Here is a 6,629-nt window from a genome sequence, read left to right as displayed (position 1 = left end):
TCGACTCCTATACTCCACCGCCATGAGAGGCGCGGGTGGAGCCGATAAGTATAAGAACTACTGTGATGGCTCTCAGGGGTCCCAGGGCTGTGAGTCACCTCAGTACCCCCTGCCTCAGAGAGCGGGAGTCTCGCTGGGCGGTGGTTGGGTGCTGGCTCCTGGACACCACCTGCCCGTCAGCCACTCAGGAGCCTTCCTCTGGGCTAGGCCAGCCCTGACTTCACCCGACAGGTTAATGATAAGGGCACCTCCACTTCTGAGCCCCTGTGAAGCATTCCCCTGTGACATCCAGCCCCTGACACTGGCTACTTAGAGAAATCCAGAATCTCTGCCCCAAAAGGAGCAGCGTATCCCAGTTTATCAGTTTTGAAGTAAATCTCCACTCCTGTATTACACACGGTGCGTGTGAGCACGTACAATAAAATAAAAGTTGGTGTATTTAAGAAGAATGGAGAGTTAACTAGAAACGAGAAAGTGGTGGAAACAAATGGTTACAATATAACATCACAAAATGAGAACTTGGGTCAATAGTTCCCTTTCCTACTAATAAAGTAGGTTCCTCCCTCTCAAAGTTTAGTCTGTTGCAGAGCTGGCTGGATTCACATTAACCAGGATCCAATTTTTCATGAGAACATCCCCTCACTCCAAGATGTCTCCTCAGTGAAAGGATCCAGAGGGCCTCTTCCCACTCTGTGTTATTCTGAAATAGTCTTTTGTCTCTGTTCACAGGCAGGGCAATCCTCTTTGTTTTTATTGTTCCTTCATATACCTCCAAGTGGTGCTGATTGTTTGCAGTTGTCCGTAATGCTTTTCCATTGATCATCTTGGGATGGAGCAAGGGTAGATAACTGAGCCTGGCATTACATCCCCAGCTAACCAGGGTGGGGTGACGATGCCCTCCAGGAATAGCCATCACCAAGACACACTGCCCTGGTAACTAACTTCTACTCCAAGTCCGTAAAGCACACTGTCAATATCAATGTGTTATTCCTTAACTATTACCTGGACATGCATTTTGCAGTGGTTATGAAGCTTGACAAGTTACAAGCTTTCTGCGCACACCTTACATGCTACTCTTTATGAGTTAATATACTGAAAGACTTGTGTGCGGTGAAGGGAGTTTGTCAGGCCTGAAATGAGAGTTGTTTGCAAAGAACAGGGAACTCTTTGCCAGTGCCTCAGTGTCACAAGGACCTTTCTAAATAATGTACAAAAGGAGAAATGATCAGATCAAACAAGTGAGAGGAGGAAAGGGTTAATTCTCTGTTGCTCTTCCCCACCTGAGCCTGTCACAGAGGCCAGGTCCCTGGGGCTCTGGGCTGGCACTCAGTCCCTGCTGGGATTCACAGGGCAACAGTATAAATATCCCTGTACCTCAGCCCTGGTCAGTGCAGATTCCCTGCCACCTGCAACTCCCCGACAGGGTAACAGACGGAGATTCCTCCTCCCCAGCTGGGGCTGGAGCCTGGTGAGTCGTTTGCGTGGAATGAATCTGTGAAGGGGCGAATGGAAACAGATGAAAGCTATGAAATGTTTGAGCTGGGGTTAGAATGGGGGTGTGTAACTCTAACTGCCAGGGCAGGACCGGAGCCGGGGCACGGAGATAACGCTCCTGTGACTGCTCTGTAGTTCGGTGTTAGGAAGAGGTCACCGGGTTACCCTGATCCAGTCCCATGGGAGTCACTAGGGGTCTTGCTATTGAACTCAGTGGGCTCTGGACTGGCCCGTTCTGGGTTATGTGACTGTGCAGAGCAAACCTCATTGGAAACCTACTCAGGCCCTGTGATATTCTACACCCCAAATCCCGAGGCCGTCACTCAGTCAACACTTCCATTAACGCCATAAGGACCCCAGGACTGGGTCCATTCCAGCTGGCAGAAATTAGCTGGTTTCAAGGATCACACAGCATCACACACAAACACACACCCATATTTCTGCAGGGTTCACACAAGAATGTGGCCAGCAGCAGCCTTTCCGCACTGCATGTGTGGGGGAAGGGAAGGGAGCTGCTTCCAGTCTCAGGGAAGGAGGAGGGGGTGAAGAGATGATCTGGCCCATGTCTTTGCAGAGCTCATCTCTTTCTTCCCCACCCTCCCCATGTCTGGAAGCAGCTTCTCCCTTCCTACCCACACCAACATAACCCAACCAACTCCTGTCCCCCGGCTACGGCACGGGCAGGAAGGGGTTAAGCCCTAAAGATGCATTGTGCACCAGGGCCCAGGGAAACTGACTGCAAGGGCTTCAGAGAACCGGGCCAGAGAAGTGGATTAGTAGGGGAGGATGCCTAGGGGGCGGAGCAGCCCCACGCTCCCTGGGGCCAGGATCCAGGGTGTGGGGCTAGGGAGTGAAGAGGCGTGCTTAGGACCTGCCACAGGGGCTGTTGTGGAGCCTGTAGGTTCGGGACATGAACAGGCTGGAAATTGTTTCCCCTTCCTCCCCCCGCCACTCCGGAGCTTAGCTGAGGGGCAGAGAGGCTTCCTCATGCCAGCGCTGTGCGGGGCTTTGGCACATGCAGGTATCAGCACGTCCTGGCCAGCACCCTGGGCCGGAAGGTCTTGGGTTTTCCCGGGGCGCCGGCCCAGCCAGAGGCAGTGCGGGAAGGAAGGATCATGCCAGCCAGTCTGCTGATAAGCTAAACTCTCCGATGAGGGGCAGGTTCTCCGCACAGCGCTGGGAGTGGGACATGCCCCACTGCGGGCGGATCTGAGGGAGCAGCAGAGCTGGGGAAGGTGAAGGGGCAAAGCAGGGAGAGGACAGCGAGAGGGGGAACATGTAAAGGGCTGATGGGTGGGCAGCAGAGTCAACAGGTAACCGGCCGCTGCCTGGTGCCTGCCCGCACTCACCGGCCACTGCAGCTCGCAGCGCCCAGCCAGTGACGATGGGAAACGGGACGGGGGGCAGGGCCCTGCTGGGCGAGAGCCGGCACATAGTGGGGGCTGCGCTGATGGACCAGCAGGGGGAGTGGTCAGCCCCATGTGCTGCATCTTCGCCCTGCCACCAGCCTTGCACAGCCACCCGCATTGTCGGTGTCATAAATATAAAGGGAAGGGTAAATCCCTTTAAAATCCCTCCTGGCCAGAGGAAAAATCCTCTCACCTGTAAAGGGTTAAGAAGCTAAAGGTAACCTTGCTGGCACCTGACCAAAATGACTAATGAGGAGACAAGATATTTTCAAAAGCTAGAGGGAAGGAGAAAAAAACTCTCTCTCTCTTTGTTTCTGTGATGCATTTGCCGGGGACAGAACAGGAATGGAGTCTTAGAACTTAGTAAGTAATCTAGCTAGAGACGCGTTAGATTCTGTTTGTTTAAATGGGTGAGAAATAAGCTGTGCGGAACTGAATAGATATTCCTGCTTTTGTGTCTTTTTGTAACTTAAGGTTTTGCCTAGAGGGATTCTCTATGTTTAAATCTGATTACCCTGTAAGGTATTTACCATCCTGATTTTACAGAGGTGTTTCTTTTACTTTTTTTCTTCAATTAAAATTCTTCTTTTAAAAACCTGATTGCTTTTTCCTTGTTCTTAAGATCCAAGGGTTTGGGTCTGTGTTCACCTCTGCAAATTGGTGAGGATTTTTATCAAGCCTTCCCCAGGAAAGGGGGTGTAGGGTTTGGGGAGGATTTTGGGGGGAAAGATGTTTCCAAGCGGGCTCTTTCCCTATTATATATTTGGTAGACGCCTGGTGGTGGCAGCAAAAAAGTCCAATGGAAAAAGGTAAAATAGTTTGTACCTTGGGGAACTTTTAACCTAAACTGGTAAAAATAAGCTTAGGGGGGTTTCATGCAGGTCCCCACATCTGTACCCTAGAGTTTAGAGTGGGGAAGGAACCTTGACAGTCGGCCACTAGACCCCCCCCCTCACCACTGTGGGGTGGGCATCTGCCAAGCAGGGGTCTGGCCAGCAGCAGGACCAGCCAGTGCCGATTTCTTTTTAAGAACAAGTTGGGTCACCCTGCAGGAGGGCTTAAATACGGGACTGTCCCTTTAAAAACGGGACGTCTGGTCCCCCTGCACCGACTGCAGCTGCAGTTCCCCGGAGCAGAGCTACCAGCGTCCAGGCTTAAAATGCTGCCCCGGCACAGCTGCACCGCTGTGGTGCGTTAGTGGAGATGCTCTGCGCTGAGGGGGGAGAGCTCCCCCGGCAGCGTAGTTAGTCCTCCTCCCCCAGAGGCGGTAGCCATGTCTACATGGGGTTAGGTTGGTGTAACTAGGGCACTCAGGAGTAACCCCTGAGCAACGTAGTTATGCCAATATAGGTCTGTGGTGGGGACCAGAGCTTAACTGAGATTGGCTTCACATAGTTAGGGCCAAATCCCGAAAAAACTTGCAACTTTACTCAGGTGAGTATGTTCATGAAAGTCAATGGGAATTGCTCGTGATGGAGTTTACTTGTGTGCTAGTCGGGTCAGGGTCTCAGAGCCTGAAGGATCCAGCAGGGGGATTGTGAATGAAACGGGTTCTGCTCTCACCCCATTATAAACTGGGAGTGACTCCGCAGTAATGAGTGTGAAACCGGGGTAAGTGCCAGAAGAACCAGTCCTGCGGCTGCTTTAACTCACGTTCACAGTCACCGCTGGCGCCCTGAGAGCAACTGTAGCACACCCGCGGAGGAGAGATTCTGCTGTGGACAGCAACACCAGGAGGGCGCGCCCTGCGTCACCTGGGGCCAGAACCGTCCGAACCATCGTCCCTCTTCTGGAATGGAGACCTTCCGTAGCAGGAGAGTTGTAACGGTTCCCACATGGGGAGTGTGGCCTAATGGTCATGGCTGCAACTCGTGACTGCCAAGTGGGTTGTATGGAGGGGAGCCCGGGCCCTCCAACTACACCGGTCAGCCCTTTGGGCTACCAACAGTCTGGCTGTCCTTCCTGGGCCTCTTCCTCTTGTCCACCATCCTTGGGGTCAGCTTAGTCCAAGGTTTCCCCCTAGTGGGGAAACCCAAACCACAATGGCTAAGAGGGGGGTTACCAATGTCCACAGTCCACAGGGAACGTCCCTCTCTGGTTGTCTCCGGGGTGTGTCCCTCCCTTCTCTTGGGGAGGGCCCCTTTTGGCAGCTGTGTCAGAGTCTTAGGCTTCCCTCTGGTCTGCTGGAGCTGTGGGCTGCAGGTCTGCTCACCTCCAGCTTTGCCACCCAAACAAGCTAATTCCCTGTATTTAATTGCTCCCGCAGATGGAGCATTTGCTGTAAGTTTGGTGGGGTGGGGCTGTCTGAGACCAAAATAATCCCTCAGCCCCTTGTAGCCTAGTGTGGGATTTGTACACCCCATCACAAGAGTGTTTCTGGATTTCTGGTGCACCTAACAGGCAGCTGTCACACAATGAAGTCTTTGATAGTATCTATGATTCTCTCAACAAATGCATTCCAGTCCCAGCTGACATTCAATTCTCACTGATTTTCTCTTTTGCTGTTAGTTATTGGAAAATGAATAGAAGATCCAAGTGATGGTACATGATGCCAGCTGACAATCACACTCTTTTTGACCCTGTAACTTACATCCTGACCGGCATCCCAGGTACGGAAGAGTCTCATGTCTGGATCTCCATCCCCTTCTGTCTGATGTACGTTGCAACACTTTTTGGGAACTCACTCCTACTATTCATCATACTAACAGAACAAAGCCTCCATGAGCCCATGTATCTATTCATCTCCATGCTGGCCGCTGCTGATCTGCTGTTATCTACCACGACAGTGCCCAAGATGCTGGCTGTATTCTGGTTTAGAGCGAGGGAAATTTCTTTTGCTGGCTGCCTGACCCAGATGTTCTTCATCCATGTCAGTTTTATTGCTGAGTCAGCCATCCTGCTGGCCATGGCGTTTGATCGGTACGTTGCCATCTGCAACCCCCTGAGATACACCAGTGTGCTAACCAAGTCTGTGATTGGGAAGATGGGGCTGGCAGTTGTCACAAGAAGTTTCTGTATCATTTTCCCTCTCATCTTTCTTGTGAAGCAGCTGAAGTTCTGCAGAACCAACCTCCTGCCTCACAACTATTGCGACTATGTGGGTGTAGCCCGGCTGGCCTGTGATGATATCACAGTCAACATCTGGTATGGCGTAGCTGTGGCTATTTTTGTAATCGGTTTGGATGCTGTGCTCATTGCTGTATCTTATGGATTGATCCTCAAGGCCGTCTTCCGGCTCCCCTCCAAGGATGCCCGGCTCAAGGCTCTCCGCACCTGCAGCTCCCATGTCTGTGTCATACTGATGTTCTACACGCCGTCCTTTTTCTCCCATTTTGCACACCGATTTGGGCACATCATCCCAGGTTATATTCTCATCCTACTGGCCAACCTCTATGTGCTCATTCCCCCCATGTTAAACCCCATCGTTTATGCGGTGACAACAAAAGAGATCCTGAAACGGGTGATCAATCTATTTTATCGATGCTGCAGCAGAAGCTTCTTGCTGAGCCCAAGGAGGCAACAGAAAATGCTCTGGGACTTGGAAATTAAAGCCAGGTTTTCATTGGAACTGTAGGGGAGTATTTACTATGTACTTACACTGTGTAAGCTCCAAAGCTGGTCTCTCTTCTCAACAGGAGTTGGGTCCAATGAAAGCTATTCCCTCCTCACCTTGACTCTTTAATATCCTGGGACCGACATGGCTACAAGAACACAGCTCCCTTCCAC

General features: G+C 51.6%; 1 pseudogene; it reads left to right on the top strand.

Moving 5' to 3' along the window:
• The first annotated feature begins 5,448 nt into the window (after nt 1-5,448).
• Nucleotides 5,449-6,409, top strand: LOC144278199 (olfactory receptor 52B2-like; annotated as a pseudogene).
• The last annotated feature ends 220 nt before the right edge of the window (nt 6,410-6,629 follow it).

This window comes from Eretmochelys imbricata, chromosome 1, assembly GCF_965152235.1.
Source record: "Eretmochelys imbricata isolate rEreImb1 chromosome 1, rEreImb1.hap1, whole genome shotgun sequence".
In the NCBI taxonomy this organism is placed as follows: domain Eukaryota; kingdom Metazoa; phylum Chordata; order Testudines; family Cheloniidae; genus Eretmochelys; species Eretmochelys imbricata.
The sequence above is the reverse complement of the archived record's forward strand: the minus strand, read 5'-3'. Positions and strand labels throughout refer to the sequence as shown.